The sequence below is a fragment of the Pezoporus flaviventris genome, unplaced genomic scaffold (assembly GCF_033815535.1).
Source record: "Pezoporus flaviventris isolate CSIRO_AGI_PZ_B2104156 unplaced genomic scaffold, CSIRO_AGI_Pfla_v1 ptg000045l, whole genome shotgun sequence".
Lineage (NCBI taxonomy): Eukaryota > Metazoa > Chordata > Aves > Psittaciformes > Psittacidae > Pezoporus > Pezoporus flaviventris.
Window position 1 is genome coordinate 30,987,793 of NW_026892593.1, and position 19,311 is coordinate 31,007,103.

Consider the following 19,311-nt stretch of genomic DNA (forward strand, 5'->3'; position numbering starts at 1 on the left):
AAAGGATGAAAGTGGTGGCCTGGTTTCAGCTGTAACAGATTTTTTTCTTCCCCCTTTCTAGTAGCTGGTGTAGTGCTGCATTTCGGCTTTAGTCTGAGAACAGTGCTGATAACCTGTCAATGTTTTAGCTGTTACTGAGCAGAACTTACCCTGATGAAGGACTTCTCAGTCTCACGCTCTGCAAGGGAGGAGGGGAAGCCGTGAGGAAGCAGAGACAGGACACCTGACCCAAATTAGCCAAAGGGGTATTCCATACCACAGCACTTCATGCCCAGTATATAAACTGGGGGGTGTTACCCAGAAGGCCCAGACTGCTGCTTGGGTAAGGCTGGGTATTGGTCAGTGGGTGATGAGAAATTGCATTGTGCATCACTTGTGCTTATTGGGATTTTTTTTCCTTTTTATATTCTCTTCATATTCACTTGGTATTCTCTCCCCTTGTTATTTCCCTTATCATTATTATTATTATTAGAAGTATTATATTGTTCTTTAGTTACTGGACTGTTCTTATCTCAACCCATGGGGTTTACATTCTTTCAATTCTCCGCCCCATCCCACCCAGAGTGGGTAAGGAGGGGATGTGAGCAAGAGACTCCATGATGTTGAATTACCAGCTGAGTCTCAACCATGACAAGTGGTCAGGCTTAATTTGATTAGCTTGGCAGCTCCCCTAATGTGTCCATTTATTTCCTTTGTTTCATTGAAAAGATGATTCAGCTGAAGTCCTCATCATTCAGAATACATAATTAAACATTAACAACTATAGCATGAAGGAAAAGTCACATCTCTTCGTTGACTAAGGCTCTCTGAAGCAAGGAAGGTATTAATTAAGAAGTGCCGTAGCTCATTTTCTATGCTTGGCCACAAACTGGCTGCAACAGAGACTCCAAAGGAGGTTGATGTCTACCAGGAAAGCATTTTGGCAGCCATCAGTGATGTCGCTTTCCAGTTTTACCTTTGTTCACCTCTTTCTGCCCAGTCAAAAATATCTGGAAACAGAGAGAAGAGGAAAGATGCTGCCCTTACCAGTCCCTAACTGAGGAACATCTCCCAGATTAATCAGCCAGGCTCAGGAGCAGTTAGAGGAAACAGGTTAAAAGAGTCAAAGTTCAAAAAATATGCAGGCTGTGACTGATGAAATTCCTGCCCTGGTGACTTGCAAAGCCCCTTCAGCTGCCTTCCCTGTGTGGACAGTGCAAGTGATGGGGAATTTTCCTGTGTTGCCCAGCCCCTACAAATCCCTCTGACAACAGATGTTTCTCCCTCTTGTCTATCAAGTCTTTCAGTGCCACATCCCCAGCAGGGAGACCAAAATGCCACAGTTGTGTGTCTCCTCTCCTTTGCCTTTTTCTCAGCACAGTTATCCAGTTACCAGGGAGCCTCTCTGCACTTTAGCTGCAGGCTGGACATGAACTCCAGGTTTATAAAAAACTAAGAAAGTTTAGTAAACAGAAGGGATTATTTATACCATCTGCACCTTAAATGACATTTAAAGTGTTTTGGGAAAGGTCACCTAAAACTGGAAGTCTAACGCCAGCTCTGTATTTACATTGGAATTTAGGGCATGTAATCACGGGACGTATAAAATTGACACCATCGCAATTCTGAAGTGCAAGATCTTCTTTCACTATTCTCCATTTAGCATGAGACTTCAGTATTTTAAAATCAAATTACTTTTATCTTTCATCTGTAGGACAAATGCTACACAGTGGTTCCTCAAAGCCAGTGTGTTTCCTTATCAACCTTTTGCCAATGTTAGCTTTGAGAAAGATTGTAACTCCAGGACAAATCCAAATATGTATGTTCTCTTTGGGAGAGGTGATTTTCAAAATGGACTGTAAAACTGGGCAGAGCTCTACTCTTAACTATTCTAAATATTTTTATGGAATCTTACATATACACAAGCCCAAAATATTAATAGATGCTTGGGTTTTGCAGTTTGTCTCTGTGAAATATTTCCTATTAAATTTCTATAAAAGTTACAGAAAAATACACAAAGTTGAAGGATGTGATGTTTCATAATTCAGGTACATTTTTAGAAGGTAAAAGGTATGGAATGATTTTTTTTTCCTGCATAGTATTTTGTGGGCTAATGTTGAAACACACCTGTAATCGCTTCTCTATAGAAAACATCGTCTAGTCTATCACTAACTGATGAGACCTGATGGCAAGCATAGCAACAACCAATAAAACTCTATTTTGAATTTGTTTTATTTTTAATTTCCACATGTGGTCCATGGGATACTTCTTTTTGTTTAGCCTTATTGGTCATAATATGGTACAAAGAAGAATCCAGCCACAAGGAGATGAAAGAAGACGTTCGAATGGAAATGAGAAACATCGTTTTAATCTTTGAAGGACACCGTTAGCATATTTTATCACGCAAGAACATTTTTAATTTGCTTAATTTATTTTGCATTAACTAAACCACCCTTGTCTCTACATGCAATATTGTGTCTTCATAATCTGCCAGTAGATCGGTGCAAGCATGATTCACAGAGTTTGTTATTTATATGTTCTCCCACACTAGGCAGGTTTGACATGCGGGGTATGACAAGCAACATAAATAGATAGGTTTCTTTCCTTTCCTCCATTTTTAAAGAAAACTTTGCCAAAACTTCAGTCCCAGGCACATATCACCACAGGCTGCCCAGGGAGGTTGTGGAGTCTCCTTCCCTGGAGACATTCAAAACTCGCCTGGACACATTCCTGTGTAACATTATCTAGGTGTTCCTGCTCCGGCAGCGGGTTGGACTAGATGATCTTTTGAGGTCCCTTCCAATCCCTAGCATACTGTGATACTGTGATACTTTGCCCATTTTTCTTCATACTGCAGTGCCTGAGCGGTGTTAAGAAATCAAATGAAAGTAAGAAGGAAAGCAACATTAGTAGAGCCAATACACCAACAGAATTACTGATAACAATCATATCGTGTACACCACATTTGCTATCACCAAAAGACACTGTTCTGAATCAAGTCATCCAGAGCATAGTAGATAAATTGTCCTTTTATTCTAATAATTTGGAGGGGGAGGGGGAAAGAGAGAAATGAGCATTTCCATGGTCAGAAATTTTCCAAAACAGTGTACATTATTCCTCAATGCACACAATAAATCCTTAGCAAAAGTTACTAAATATTCTATCCCTTGCAAAGCATTAAGGCACTAGATACATATGCTCTTGGGCTTTTCATTCTTCATGCTGAGGAAACAATCTGAAACATCTGCCTTATAGAGGGACTAATCTTCATCTTGGGTGCTCTCTCACAGTCTCTGCTACTGCACAGAATACAATATAGTATCATAGAAAGTAGAGCCAATACAGGGAGGAAAGAGCACTGTGTTGTTAAACTCAGTGGTGAAGGAATGACATCCCTGGAAGACCTGTTCGGAGTTTTAGCACAAATATGCACAACAACAGAACTGCAGAAAACTTAACAAATCTTTTTGTGTAAATGCCTTCTGCCCAAATTCGTGACAAAGGAAACTTGAGGCTGAGCTTTGCTGTGAATGGAATAATAGGGAAAGACTTGTAAAAAATATATATAATTAATTATGATTGACCACAGATAAACTTTCACCTAGCATCAAACAAATATACTTGTCCTGCCATGATGGGATCACACAGAGTAACCCAGGGCCACGTCTGTGACCATTCATTTTTCATCTTACTTTTCTTCACATTCTTTCCTTCAGCTTCCAGTAATGTCTTCCCATATATAACCAATATATAATTGCTGAATTAATATTGGCAAGAGTATGCCTGCCTTCTCTCAGAAAAATTAATGTAGTGTGTTAAAGAGAAGTCACCAGACTGAAAATCCTGTATAATTCAATATTAAGGGCTCTCTCCTTAAACTCACCTGCAGGCCTGCATCTTCCTTCAGTGTAAAGTGACCAAAAAGTCACAGAGCTCTGCTGCTAGCATCACATTCTAACTGCATTAATTTGCATTTTATTTCCTAGCATGATTTTCTCAGAAATACTATGTGAAAATACTCATGTTCGGGCTTTACTTTCAATAATGGCATTAGGAATTCAGAAAGAGGTATAGAGAAATTTGGCCAAGAAAGTTAGAACCAATAATAACACTTATAGTCCCATACTGTACATGTATTCTTTATACACTACATTGTACCCTTTTAAAGTATGATCATGAATAGAAAATCATTTCAGGGCCTGACATGAGACTTTCAAGAAGAGGTGGTGAAGAGCTCCACGCAGCTCATTCTGAAGATGAATTAAACCAGCTGTTTATTGATGCCCAGGGACCACCTAGCAAAAGGAGGAGTAGTTTGTTCTCAGTAAATCTGGGATAATCCAGAACACCTTATGGTATGGCATTATTAAGTGCACGTGTTTGCTTGAACAGGTATCATTGCAGCTAAATACATTAAATCCACAACTTTCAGCCTAAAGCTATTCACTTAAAAGTAATGTTCCCTTGCCAAAAATACAGTGAGGCAGGCAAAGTGCAACTTCTGTTTGTTTTCAAGCTGTGGGGATTGCAAGGTGGGTGTCAGGTCTTTCTTTTTATCCTCCCTGATAACAATCAAACAAGGGTTAGAGGCACTTTATAAATAGCAACAGAAAAGCATTTGATCATTGTAACAACTAACTAAAATGTCACTTTATTTGTCTTGGGTGATGGCAAAAGCATCCTTTTCAAAACACAGGTTTTAATTATTCAGTTGCAAACCAGTCAATTTTAGTGAATTTCTCGTGACATTCTCCAAAGACATCCATATGATGTGAAGCTACACTTACGAACCAATTATTTCTAATACAAGCACCCCACACTTAACAAAGGCTGCTTTAAATTATCTGACACAAGCCCAGCAAAGCAGTGGAGAAAGCATGAAATATGTCCAGCAGTGGAGCATGAGGCTATGTTCTTTATGTTAGACTACATATTTCATACACCACATATCTATTTTTAGAAGATGTTGGTTTTTATTCCCTAGGGTCACACTGAACTTAGGAACAGCCAAGTGAAAAAGGGCTTCCATGCCCAAGTTTATCTTTTTTATCCGTAAGATGACTTCACAAAAGATATTACTTCTCCTCACAACACTCCTTACAACCTTACTTCTCCTTACAACCCACACCCCACTAAACTCATGATAAATGCACTTTTTGAGACATGGTCTCAACCTCTACCTGCAATAAATCTTCACAGTTTACACATAACAGCATATGTTAGGCCTTTTTGTGAGAGCATGTGGAGTCTTCTGGCTGGTATCTGTAACACCCAAAATAAACAGGGAAGAGGAGGACAAACTCCTGGTTCCTAACAATTGTCTAGGGAGCCCTGCAAACACCTTGTCATTTCTGGATGTGTCAGGCACACACAGCCACGAGGTGACTGTTGAGTTAATTATTTTACAGCCAGATGGTACAGGTTGGTATGTGGAGGCTGTTGCGCCAGTCGCGCTTAAGCATTATTTCTTGAGACAATGCCCCACTCCCAAATTCATTTGAAGCATCACTTCAAATATTTAGGGCGTCTTTGACAGTAAGTCTGCAGACGAAGTGCCAGCTGTAAAGTTAAGTAAAATCATCAAACTCAAACAATTAAATCAAGTCTGTTTCTGTGCACAAATGGAATAACTCCTTTCTGAAACATCTTTAACTGAGATAGAGGCAAGAAATTGATACATCAATTAATAATGGTGGATGAACAACATCCTTACTCTTTATCTTGTGCCACATTTCTCCACTGGCCGCAGAAAGCAGGGAAACGCAGACACTCACTGGTGTCTGATGCTTTCCATAGTCAGCATGGGCACCAGCAGACCGCAATATTTCACTGTCTTTTAAAAGAGTGGTTTTGGGAGCACACACACTAGCACACATACCCTAGTTCTGTGCCATGCTGATGAGCATTGCAGGAACTGGAAACCCTAGCACAGTGAGGCCAGTGGTGTGCACTTCTTACCGTGTTAAAGCTTCAAAGCATGCTCACTGCCATCAGGCCCAGGAGGCCCCAGATACGTGTCTGGCAAGCATCACAGCTCAAACTTACCATTCTTAGTTTACTTTTCAGTGTTTTCTATTCATACCACAGTGAATAGAAGCTTCCATCCAGGGAATTCATATGACTGAGGAATCGATTAATTGAACACTAACAGCAGTATAATCTTCAAAGTGTACTTCTAAGCTGTTATGAACCTGAAGACCTTACTGAAACAGAAGAAATCACTAGTTGAAAGCTTCTCAGCTTGGTTTGGAGTCTGGCAGTGGGGCTGTCCTTTCCCTCTTATGCCCCAAAATCACCCCATAGAATTATCTGAGGGTCACTGGCACGGTAAATGCTGGTCTGTGCCGCTCTGGCAGCCCTGTGCTTGTCTGAACCGGTAAGAGAGCCAGCTAGCATTCAGCTTTTGTTTTGCCAAAACAAACCAAAATAACTGCAGTGAATTGTTTCCTTTGCTCTGTATTTTTGTACATGTATGTTGTCAAGGGAGCAAACAGTTTTGCATATATATATATATATTCTTTTGCATTTATATATTCAATGAAGTGAATAGTTTTCCTTGATTCATTTTATGTGTGTGTGTGTATATGTATACACACGTCATAAAAAGTCATTGTCCGACTGTTTAGACAGCAGAGTCCTACCAAGGTGCATCACTTGCATTGAAATCGAGCGGCGTAGGTAACAAGTGGGACTTGGAAGCCTGTGTTCCAGGAAGACCTTGGCTAATGAAGTTGCTGCTGAACTGAGTTGCTAAGCACTGTCCTCGTTAATAACTGACTAGCAAAGCGCAAAGGGAAGCGGCAAGTTTTGACAGACTTTGACAAGCTGGATAAATCAAGCGCTGAGTACACAGAGGGCTTTTAGGCCATGCCAGGTGCTCACAGTGAGGTCCCCCCAGCCTGATTGCCCTGCTAATGGATTAAACCGTCACACTGTGGCTGAATGTAAATACCGTGTGAACATGGCAGAGCCTTAAACAGCTGGCGCCCCTGAAGCAGCTCTGGGGGTGACAAGGAAGCCACTCTGAGCCCAGCTCTGCCACCCCTCAGGCATCCTATGTCAGAGCCCCTGGAAGGGCTCGGAGGGGGGGGTGAGCCCAGGCCCCTGCTGCCCTGGCACTCAGGGATTGCTTTACTCCCCTCTCACGCAGCAGATGCCCCGTTAACGTTACCCGAAGCATTTATTAGCCATGTCGGTAGCTACCTGTATAAAATTAACCGGCTGTTTGCTACCTTTGCTCCTCCAGTTGCTGGCTCTCTTCTGACGACAGAAGCCCATCAGCCCAAGTTCTCCTCAAAAGCAATTAAAGCGAAGCATTATTTATTTCTGGGTGTAGAGAAGGCAACTGATGGCAGCCTTTGGCTGCAGGGCTCCATCTCCTGGTCTTAGAAGATACTGTATGGCATATGGAAAGAGTTTCTAAGAAATGAGGGCATCAGAGATACACTCATTCATTGGGTTAAAAACCTGTGTTATTCTTTATTTCTGACATAGTTCAAACATTACCAAAATTTTATGATAATATGTGCTGCTCTGTGTGTCTTCAAACTTGCTTTCTTGACAAAACGAATACACTTTGATCAAATAGGATATTTCTGCTGGCATTGAAGCCGTGTACTAAGCTGAAAGGGATTTCTCTTTCACTTTATCCTTTGACTAGTTGCTGTAGCTGACCTTTAAAGGTCCCTTCCACTCAAACCATTCTATGAAAACATAGCAAAGAGGTGTTTCACTATGTTTTCCTTTTTCTAGAACAAGGTCACTGGGGACTTCACCTCAGATGTGGGGAGTGGAACGTCTGCTCCAGGACGCACAACTTTCCAGACCCCACCATCTTCAATTGCATGCTCCATCTCACCAGCACCCCCAGCTTTGTCCAAACACACTGGACATACTGACCTTTAGCACGGCTTTGTCCTCACCAGCAGTCACCCACCAAATCATTTTGAAATGCATTCTATTTAGGGTTTTGTCACAATTGAATGAAAATACTTTCACTTATTTATACCCTCACATTACTCAGATGCAGATAAGCAGCAACACAGTCGGGTCACAGACCCAAAGCTAGGGATTGCTACTTTTCCCTGCGCTGCCCCAGGGCAAAGCCAAGAAACTCCAAAAACATAAACAGGGGAAAGCACAAAATTTGGGCCAACCACTGTAACAACAGCCCTCGTATGAGAAATGAGACCCAGCTTTACTGCTTTACTCCCAAATACTGTACTTCAAAAGCAGGTTTACACATAGATAAAAGATAGCTGGAAGGTAGGATGAAGGTCAAATCTTGAGGTGATCTGCAAAGGCCATATCAGTGGAGAAAAAGTAGCATTTACAGTGAAATGAGTAAAGCAACCCGGTATGTAAGGAAGTGGAGATCACACAATGTAAAATTCCAGCCTATTGCTTTTAATTATTGAAGAGAAAGGGGTTTTATGTCAAGCTATGTATTAATGATGACTTACAGTGCAGTATCAGAGGAGACATTAAAAAAGTCAGCATTCATCACAGTCATTATTTACAGTTAATATTTGATCAGTCCAAAAGGCAAAGCAGGGAAATACCAGATCTCTACCTCACAAACTGCATAGTCTGAGATTCTCCCTTCTCATGTGTCATTCATACAGCCAGAAAAATCCTTTCAGTTCTTCCTGCACAAATATTCTAATGGGCTTCTCCTTACCTTCTCATTCTTACAGCAATGAAAATTTCCTGTTTTGCAGTCATGACACATCTGGTCCCATCTCTTGACAAATACCACTATCAGGAGGAGCAATTCCTCTTCGCAATAGATGATACGCCACATGGATCTGTATTTCCAGTAGCTGGGGAGGTAGACATGCAGGACTCAAAGACATTTGATACAAGTTTCATTTTGTCCTGTCCTTTTCACAGACCCCTTGAACACCTCACATTTTTCATATAACTATGAATACAAAATGTTTTCATTTTTTGTCGTGAGGTGCTGTTTTCAGTACATTGTCAGGCATTTTTTTCCCCAAAGAATATTTTGTCTGTCAGTTCAGCTCATGACATAAATATGACTGATGATGTGGTGCTGAAAGGCAATTTCAATGTAAATGAGCTACATGAGAACAAGAAGATTCCAACGTAGTAGGTTTCCTGCATCTGCAATAAATGACAGGTTAGTCTGCCCAGTGATCTCAGTACTCATTGAGGAGTATTGTAGCAGTTAAGTATGTCCAGATTTCAGGCATTTTGCAATGCAGTAAAGTGATTGTTAACAAATACTTCAACAAATACTTTTGACCAGGTTCTGGTACCTTCGATCAGGCCATGCAGTGTTTTCTACCACTTCATTCCCATTGAAACATGACAAAAAAGCATGGGAATGAATCATCATATTGTACCTTTTAATCTTTTCTCTTTTTTTTAGAGGATAGTACTTATGCACAACCAAGTTACAAAATGCTACTTCATGTCACCAATATTTGAAGAAACAATTTGGCCAAAACCATTATTTTAATAAAATAATTTAGGCATAAGGCCAAATGGAGGCAAAATGTTGATAATATCTTGAAATCAGACCAGCCTTTGTTTAAAATGGAAAATAAGCCACTGGGAACCAAATCCTCTCAACTTTACTAAGGCAAAATTTTTACTTGAACCCCTACACAGAGTCCAGATATTATCCATGAGGGAATTGCACACAACTACAGTGCTCTTACAGCTTCCATTTCTGCCTAGGATGCTGACTAGTGACTCCATACTTCTGGGACTCTGGACGCTGTGGCAGGGTTGGCTTCAGTAAGGCTATGGTTGAGAACGTGGGGGTAGGGCACTGTGCTCCCTTGTGCACCATCCAGATTGTGGTAAAGTGAGGGGAGAAAAGTTCTACAGGTGTGGTGTGGTTGATCTTGGCTGACTATCAAGTTGCTTACCAAGCTGCTTCCTCACTCCTCTTCAGCAGGAGGGATGGAGAAAATATGATGAGAAGCTCATGGGTTGAGATAAGGACAGGGAGATCACTCACCAGTCACTGTCATGAGCAAACCAGACTCAACTTGTAGAAGAATAATTTAATTTATTGCCAGCTAATGACAGAGCAGGGTACTAAGAAGTAAGAAAAAAATCTAAAATACCTTCCCCCCCACCCCTCCCTTCTTCCCAGCCTCAATTTCACTCCTGATTTCTTTCTTTCTTACCCCAAAGTGGATCAGGGGTATGGGGAATGAGGTTGTGGTCAGTTTATCACACTTCATCTCTGCCACTCTTTCCTCCTCACACTCTTCCCCTGCTCCAGTGTGGGGTCTCTCCCACCAGATACAGTCCTGCATGAGCTACTCCAGCATGGGTCCTTCCCACAGGCTGCAGTTCTTCAAGAACAGCTCCAGTGTAGGTCCCTTCCCCATGGAAGCAACAGAGTGCTCCAGCATGAGTCCTTTCCATGGGTGCAGCCCTTCAGGAACAGACTGCTCCAGCATGAGTTCCCCATGGGCCACAGTTCCTCCCAGGGATGTCTGCTGGGCTGCAGGGGCACAGCCTGCCTCACCATGGTCTGCACCACAGGCTGCAAAGGAATCTCTGCTGCAGTGCCTGGAACACCTCCTCCCCTTCTTCTTCTGACCTTGGGGTCTGCAGAGTTGTTGCTCTCCAGTTTTTCTCATTCCTCTCCATCACAGCTGCTGCTCAGCATATTTTACCCTTTCTTAATTTTGTTATTGCAGAAGTGCTGCCAACATTGCTGATAGGATCAGCTTTGGTCAGCAGCAGGGCTATCACAAAGCTAGCTAGCACTGGCTCTGTCCAACATGGGGGCAAGAGAAGCCAACCCTGCAGCCCCCAGCTACCAAAAGCTTCATATACAAAACCAGTACAACAGGCAACCATTCCATGTACTACTGACATCACTAGATAACAGTGAGGAAAATGGGAGCCAGCTGAGCAGAGAGCTGGAGACTGAATCCTGAATTTTAGGAGAGCAGGTAGTCCATTGTTCCAGCTGGTAGAAATCAAATGTCTTAAGTGCCATGAATTGTCCCATTACATCCTTGGCTGTAGTCATCATGAGATGGTCAATTCGAGATCCTCAGGACAGTGAGAAGAGCGTGCAGCAAGCTCACTGCTCTGGACTTCAAGAGAGCAGACTCTGGCCTCTTCAGGAACCTGCTTAGTAAGGTTCCATGGGATATAGCCCTAGAGAGCAGGGGGGGCCAAGGCTCTTGGTTGATATTCAAGGATCACCTGCTACAAGCTCAGGAGTGTTGCATCCCAACCAGAAGGAAGTGCAGCAGGAGGGCCAGGAGACCTCTTTGGATGGATAAGGAGCTGCTGAGAAGAATTCAAAGGAAAAAAGAGGCTTATAAAAGGTGGAAGCAAGGGCAGGAAGCCTGGGAAGAATACAGCTATGTTGTCTGGGAAGCTAGGGGCCAGGTCAGGAAAGCTAAGGCCCAGTAGAACTGTCAGGCCAGGGTCATCAAAGATAACAGGAAAGGCTTCTGTAGATATGTAGCAAACACAAGACAGACAAGGGAAAACGTGGGGCCCTCTCAGTTAGGAAGCTATCAGGAGAACTGGCTACCCTGGGTTTGGAGAAGGCTCAGCTTTCACCAGCAAGTGCTCTGACCACAACACCCAAGTCTTGGCAGGCAGTTGCAGAGACTGTGAGAATGAAGACCCTAGTCCCACTGTAGGAGAGGATCTGGTTCGAGACCATCTTAAGAACCTGAATGTACATAAGTTCATGGAACCTGATGAAATCCATCCGCGGGTCCTGAAGGAGCTGGCAAATGAAGTTGCTAAGCCACTGTCCATCATATTTAAAAAATCATGGCAGTCAGGTGAAGTTCTTGGAAGAAGGGAACTATAACCCCCATTTTCAAGAAGGGGAAAATGGATGACTCAGGGCACTACAGACCAGTCACTCTCACCTCTGTGCCTGGAAGAATCTTGGAGCAGATTCTCCTGGAAGGCATGCTAAGGCACATGAAAATCAACAAGGTGCTTGGTGACAGCCAGCATGGCTTCACTAAGGGGAAATCCTGCCTGACCAATTTGCTGGCCTTCTATGATGGGGCTACAGAACTGATGGGCAGGGGTAGAGCAGTTGATGTCATCTACCTGGACTTGTGCAAAGCGTTCCACACTGTCCCACACGACATCCTTGTCTCTAAATTGGAGAGACATCAATTTGATGGATGGACCACTCGGTGGATAAAGAACTGGCTGGATGGCCGCACACAAAGAGTTGTGGTCAATGGCTCAATGTCCAGCTGGAGACCAGTAACGAGTGGTGTCCCTCAGGGATCGGTGTCAGGACCGGTCTTGTTCAACATCTTCGTCGCTGACATGGACAGTGGGATTGAGTGCGCCCTCAGCAAGTTTGCCGATGACACCGAGCTGTGTGGTTCGGTTGATACGCTGGAGGGAAGGAATGCCATCCAGAGGGACCTCGACACACTTGTGAGGTGGGCTGATGCCAACCTCATGAAGTTTAACCATGACAACTGCAAGGTCCTACACCTGGGTCGGAGCAATCCCAGGCACAGCTACAGGTTGGGCAGAGAAGAGATTCAGAGCAGCCCTGCAGAGAAGGACTTGGGAGTGCTGGTCGATTAGAAAATGAACATGAGATGGCTGCAGTGTGCGCTCGCAGCCCAGAAAGCAACCGTATCCTGGGCTGCATCAAAAGGAGCGTGACCAGCAGGTGGAAGGAGGTGATCCTGCCCCTCTACTCTGCTCTTGTGAGACTTCGCTTGGAGTATTGTGTGCAGTTCTGGTGTCCTCAACAGAAAAACAACATGGAACTGTTGGAACAAGTCCAGAGGAGGCCACGAGGATGATCAGGGGACTGGAGCACCTCCCATATGAAGACAGGCTGAGAAAGTTGGGGCTGTTCAGCCTGGAGAAGAGAAGGCTGCATGGAGATCTCATAGCAGCCTTCCAGTATCTGAAGGGGGGCTATAAGGATTCTGGAGAGGAACTATTCATTGGGGACTATAATGATAGGACAAGGGGGAATGGGTCCAAACTTGAACAGGGGAAGTGCTGAGGCACTGGAACAGGTTTTTCAAGGAAGTTGTGAATGTTCCTTGCTTGGCAGTGTTCAAGGACAAGTTGAATGGAGTCTTGGTGACAGGGGTTAGTGTGAGGTGTCCCTGCCCATGGCAGTGGGGTTTCAACTAACTGTTCCATGATTCCCTAATTATGTATTTGACTCACTTAAAGCTGAATTCTGAAAATGATTGCAGCAGATTAAGCCTGATGCTCAATGCTCTATGTAACCTACACAAAATGCTACTTTGCTTCCTTTTTTTTCTTTTTCTGCACAGGTTTTTGTAATGCATCCTTTTTCTGTACACATTTCTGGAATGCAGAATAAGATGCCAAAGTGCAGTGAGGTCACAAAATTATAGGCTCAATTTTCCTGATTTTATTTACTATTGAATTCCAGAATGCACGTTTTCTACTACCCTGGGAATAATGAAATTCAACAGAACTATTAAAAAAAAATGAATGGGGAAATCTAAAATCTATACAGAATTCTTGTTTGTTCTAAGGAAAGATTTGCCTGTGAATCACTACATTTCCATTATGTCCCCACACTACCATTACTTGCATTTCCTCTCTACTATGCATAATTCTCTGACTTCCTGGGTGTACCACAGGGATCAGTATTTGTTTCCTGAAGACGGGTGAGAATTTTTTACCCTCCAGCTGAAAGGAGTGGTGTACCATTCATTATTTAAAACAGTATTTTTCAAACAAGGAACAGGGGCTGATGAGTGCCAGTCTCCAGTGTAAATACCAGCCCATGGTAGTTGAAGCCTAAGAATAGGCTGCTAAAGATTTCAAGGCAGACACCAGCCTGCTTTTCCAGGCACAATTCCCAGCGTGTCAGCTGTGGTTTTCTGAAATACAAATGTATGGATCAAGCTCTTAATTTTTCTTCTCCATTTCCAATAGCCATGTAACTATTAAGAGCGCTAGGGTTATGTTGTGCAAATTGCATCCTGTTTGTATTCGATGCTTGCTAAAGGAACAGCTTCGTTGCCTGCATGCAGCTAATTCCAAAGCTAACATGGCAATTTACAGAGACTGGTTACAAGTTTCCCACAAGGAACTTTTCCTTCATTATTACCATGTAGGTATGGACAGTTCTCACCATACAGATCCACTTCATGGCGGAAAGGGGTTGTCTCAGAGGGGGTGAGACAAAAGGCTGGCATAGAGGGATATAGCAGGCATGCAGAGCAGGTCTTGCTGTGAATCCCAGTGCCTCTTCAAGTGGATGTGGACCTGCTTGAGTGAGTCCAGAGGAGGCCACAAAGATGATAAGAGGGCTGGAGCACCTCTCCTATGAGGACACACTGAGAGAGCTGGAGTTGTTCAGTCTGGAGAAGAGAAGGCTCCAGGAAGACCTTAGAGCAGCCTTCCAGTACCTAAAGGGTGCCTACAAGAAATCTGGAGAGGGACTTTTTACAAGGGCATGAAGTGACAGGACAAGGGGGGAATGGCTTTGAATTGAAAGAGGGGAGATTTAGATTAGACATTAGGAAGAATTTATTTACTATGAGGGAAGTGAGACACTGTCACAGGGTGCCCAGAGAAGCTGTAGCTGCCCCATCTCCGGGAGTGCTCAAGGCCAGGTTGGACAGGGCTTTGAGCAGTCTTGTCTAGTAGAAGGTGTCCCTGCCCATGGCAGGGGGTTGGAATGAGATGATCTTTAAGGTCCCTTCCAACTCAAACCAACTTATGATGCTATGATTCACAAGCTCTTGCCAGTGTCAGAGAATCACCCCAGAGAGGAACTGGGGAGGCCCTGCCGGAGAAGAGGAGGCAGAGAAAGTCAGGCCAAGGAAGTGTGTGGCTCTAATCTGCTTTTGTCTGCATTGATAAAAAACATTCAGCCTGTTTCTAATGCATACCTTTGACAGAGGAATTAATTTTGAGGGATTTTTGATGCTTTCCATTGGACACCACCTTTGCCTGATATACCTCTTTGAAATTAATTTGCTTCGCATCCTAGTGAATACAGTCTGTTCAATCAATAAGGATGAATATTCTAAAGCCACTTTTTGTGGCTAGATCCACCTAAAGTGGTTTTAGTTTAATCAAGGCTCTGGCTCTGAGGTCTGCTCCCTCTATCAGTCATAGCGCTTACAGAAAGAACATTTAACTCACAGTTTGAATTCAGGTCTTTTTAACAAAACTAAAGGGCTCAGTTTGGTGGTGGTGAGAAAACATTTACTTCATAGACTACTTCTGGCATAGTGCAGACTTAAAACAAGGTAGAAATTGCTATTTTACTTTTATGAGACCAAAACCTTACTGCTTTAACTACAGATGATTTGAGCTATTTCATTACAATGCCATAATATACATAATCACAACTGAAACAGATTCACACAGACATCTTAAGATGTTTTCATATCCCTTCCAGCAAAGAAAAAAATGATCACCCCAGAGTGTGTAGAACAGTAATTTTGCTCAGTTCACTACCAGACTTGCTTGGGCATAATGATGCAAATGTGAAAATTGAAAATTGACAGAACTTATTCTTTCTTTTTTTTTTCTTCTGATTCCACACAGCTCTTCAAGGTTCCAAGAACTTCCATTGCTTTGCCTAGATAATTTGCCTCTAGGAGAAAAGATTAAGACATTGGGAGTTGCTGGTGCAATATGGATGGGAATCTCTCTCATGGATGCCTACATATTTCCAGCCTACTGCAAAGAGATTGTTCCAGTCCTCTCTCCCTGTCATTCAAACACCAGAAATGGCAGAGGTAGGCAGTAGAAACTGAAGGCATCAGGACTTCTATGAGGTGGGGTAGCATCTCCCAAATGCCACAGTAGCTATGATGAGAGACAGAACATAGCTTACACAAATATAATTGAGTTCCAGTTTTACAGCATGACATGTTTTATTCATAGGGTATCCTACATTTTTTAAATCACTTGTTGTCATTTAAGCAGATTTTGCAGGGTGACACATTATGTTTTTTAAATAGGTTGACGGAGTTGGAAAAATTGGGAAAATTTTCTTGTTCAGAGTTCCTTCATTAGCCCTGACAAGTTGCAAGTCCCTGCTATTGCTTGTTCAAATGCCTTTATTTGAAAGTGAGGGGGAGGAGAAAAGGGAGGAAAGAGAAAGAAGGGTCATGGAGAGGTGGCACACAGAAACACACTGTCTGCATTTCTGCTGAGGAGCCTTCTCATTTTGTTTTTATCTATCTACCAGGAACAGTCTTTTCGAATTTATATATAAATAAATAAATTTATATTTATTTATGAATTTATATGTGTATTTATTCATACATTTATAGGTTTATATCATTTATTTATAAATGTTATAGGTTTGGGGTGAACTATCAGTGCTGAAAGGAGACCATATACATTCTGTTTATACTTTTATATAGCTGCTTTTGTACGCTTGTATATAACTCTCCTAACTACAACTCTGATCAAATAAGAATACTCCACTGAAGCTCTGGAAATAAACATATATACATATATATAAATATAATAAGAGTGAGCAAGCAAGGGGAAGTCTGCTCAGAGCCTTACAGAGCTGCAAGTGGTGGTCAAGTGAGAGTATGGTCTCGTGGAATGAAGCACCAGCAGACAGACATTACAAGAGGGTTCTGCTCTGCTCATTTGGGCAGCCCATAGGCTTTCAACATGTAACCCACAGAAAGGCTACTGGGTAGGAACAGTGGTCTTGAAAGGAGTTCCTTGCTCCAATGGAATATTTGTAAAATATTTCACAGCCAAAAAAGCACCAGATGAGTTTCAAAAGAAGAGATAAGTGTTTGATGGAGTGCTGCCCTTCTACCACACTGTAAGTACAGCAAGAACTTTCTACTTTTTGGCTGATGGTGATATTACAAAATCAAATCCTCAGTTATGTTATACAATTATTTGGCTGGGGAATACTTTAAAATGTAAGGAATGTTCATAAAATACATTCAATTCTATGCTTGTTACCTTTTTATTTATTAAAAGGGATATTTATTGCATTAAAATCCTCAAAAGTAAATAAAACTGAAAACACCTTTATAACTGTTATGACTTGCAGAAGCTGAATAAAATAAATAACATATATTTCTATGCTTGAAATAACCCAACCACTGCTATAAAAATATTGTTAGTGCTTTCTGTTTCACAAAACAACCAATGTTTTACTTAAAGATATTTCAGGCATTTTCTTCTTCACTGCATCAGCAGTGGCTAGGCATGCATTAATTAAAATATAAATAATCTCTCCCCATAGTCTACATTAACCTCTGTGGGAGAACCCTGATGAAATCCATGTGTTTCTGCACTGGAGGATTACACATGGAGTAAAATGCAAAAATCGTCCGTCTCTGCTAGAAAAATCAAAAATCTCAGAATTAATGTGCAGCTGAGGCTTGTCTGCATCTGAACTTTTCACATGTAAGACGTTAGCATCCAGGATCTCAGTTCTTTCAGAGACAGGGACAAATGCCAGGCATGTACCTCAACTGCTTGAGTATTCAGGAGTGATGAGATCCAGTGTTTTGACCTCAAGCCAGGTTTAATTTGCCAGTGGCCACCAGGTCTTTCACACAAGACTGAACTTAAGAAAGTGACCCTCAGAGGTCACAGAGCAGCTATTCATCTCGGTAAATACAGGTTGTCTTTACCATGAGGCAGGGTGCAGAGGTAAAGTTTGGTCACTGGTGAGAGTCACGTGCAATTCCATTTATTTGAACGTTAACCTAAACCCTCTTCTATTTTAACCTTGTTCATAATTTGAGCTCTTTCTTCTAAAGCCTGTCTAATGCATTTTGAAACAGCAAACTCTCAGGGCATCCTGACAGCATATAGTACATACCATTATAAACATCCCAGGATCAGCTGCTAGGATCATTCTAGTATAAGCAAAAAATTGAAAGTTTAAATTAGAAGCAAATGATCATGATACCAAAGATCTAATGTAACTCCTCAGTATTACTTGTGAGGGCTTGAAAATTATAGCTTGCTTTCTCTTGTCTTTATGAAAATTAAGTTTGTCAAAAGCAAGTACCCCCGCTCCTATTGCCTGCTTTATCTAAACACAAGAATGGTAAAGTTAGAGACATGTTCACAGACCTTCCCATCATAAATACTGTTATCTTCCTCATGTCATTTCTACACAGTGTATGTGATTAGAAGTTTATTATTTCTAAGAATGTGTCAACTAGCAATAGGTGAGATGAAGGAACTTTCTGTATCCAAAGTGAAAGAGAAAGAAAACGTTCCAGAAAGTTTAGCAAAGTTATTTTTCACTTCCTCCACTCAAGTTTAATCCATATCTTAATGTATTAAGTGTTATTAGAATTAATCTCCAGGCATGTGAGACAGATGAAGCCTAATCAGTTTCTATGCCCTATCATCTAGCTTTCATATGCAAATGCATCCAGATCATTTCATCATACAAGATACTGTTCCTTAATCAAGCTACTGAAAACAGAAGCCCTGCTAGAGAAAGAAAATTATCCCCACAGATAAGAGAGAGAGGTTTTCAGTTTCAGAGTTCCTTTTTTTTTCACCTCTCACTCAAGAATTCTTATAAGTTACATTAGAAAAGTCAGGAAAGAGCATATCCTATGGCCTTCAGATTGGTTCCCTAAACATTCTTTTAACTTGGCCATTCTTTTCCTTGGCTCAAGTTCCAAGCTGATCAAGTGTAGCTGGAGCTCTGTGAGCATACCTCTGTTTACTGTGGGCCCTGGGATGGTACAGCATAACATACATCCTAACTCTGTAGTTAAAATGAATTGTGATTAATTGGCTAATCCAGTTGTTAAAATAAACAGCTGCTGGATTAACAAATAAAATGCTGTTTAGTAAAGCAAAACATACAGAATTCTTTTCTAGTTTCCATAAAACTGACTTTGTTTATAGGCTTCATTATCAAAATGGAAATCCAAGAATTATGATGGAAGTCCATGTGCTTTGCTTGGGATTCATCTCATCTAACCTTGGCTATCACATCAGCATTTACATCTGAGTTGGTTATACAGTCTCCCTCCCTTTAGTAAGAAATATGCATTTAGGGAATACAGGTCCTGCAATCTATTTTATACACTTATTTACATTGAATGAGTGAGAAATACTCTGGAAATGCCTATTTCTCTCAGTTAGGTAAAGTGCAACACTCCATGATGAGCTCAACTATAAACATCTAAAGCTGGTGAGATGTACCTCCCCCTTTTTCTCTGTATATTGAAACACTCTCTCTTGTGCATTCACGTGAACACACACACACAAAGAAGCTCTTTATATTAGAAAAACAAAAACCTAAAATCTAGCATTTAGAAATTTACATATGTGGGCATTATGATAGTTTGAACATCTTTAATTCCCCTG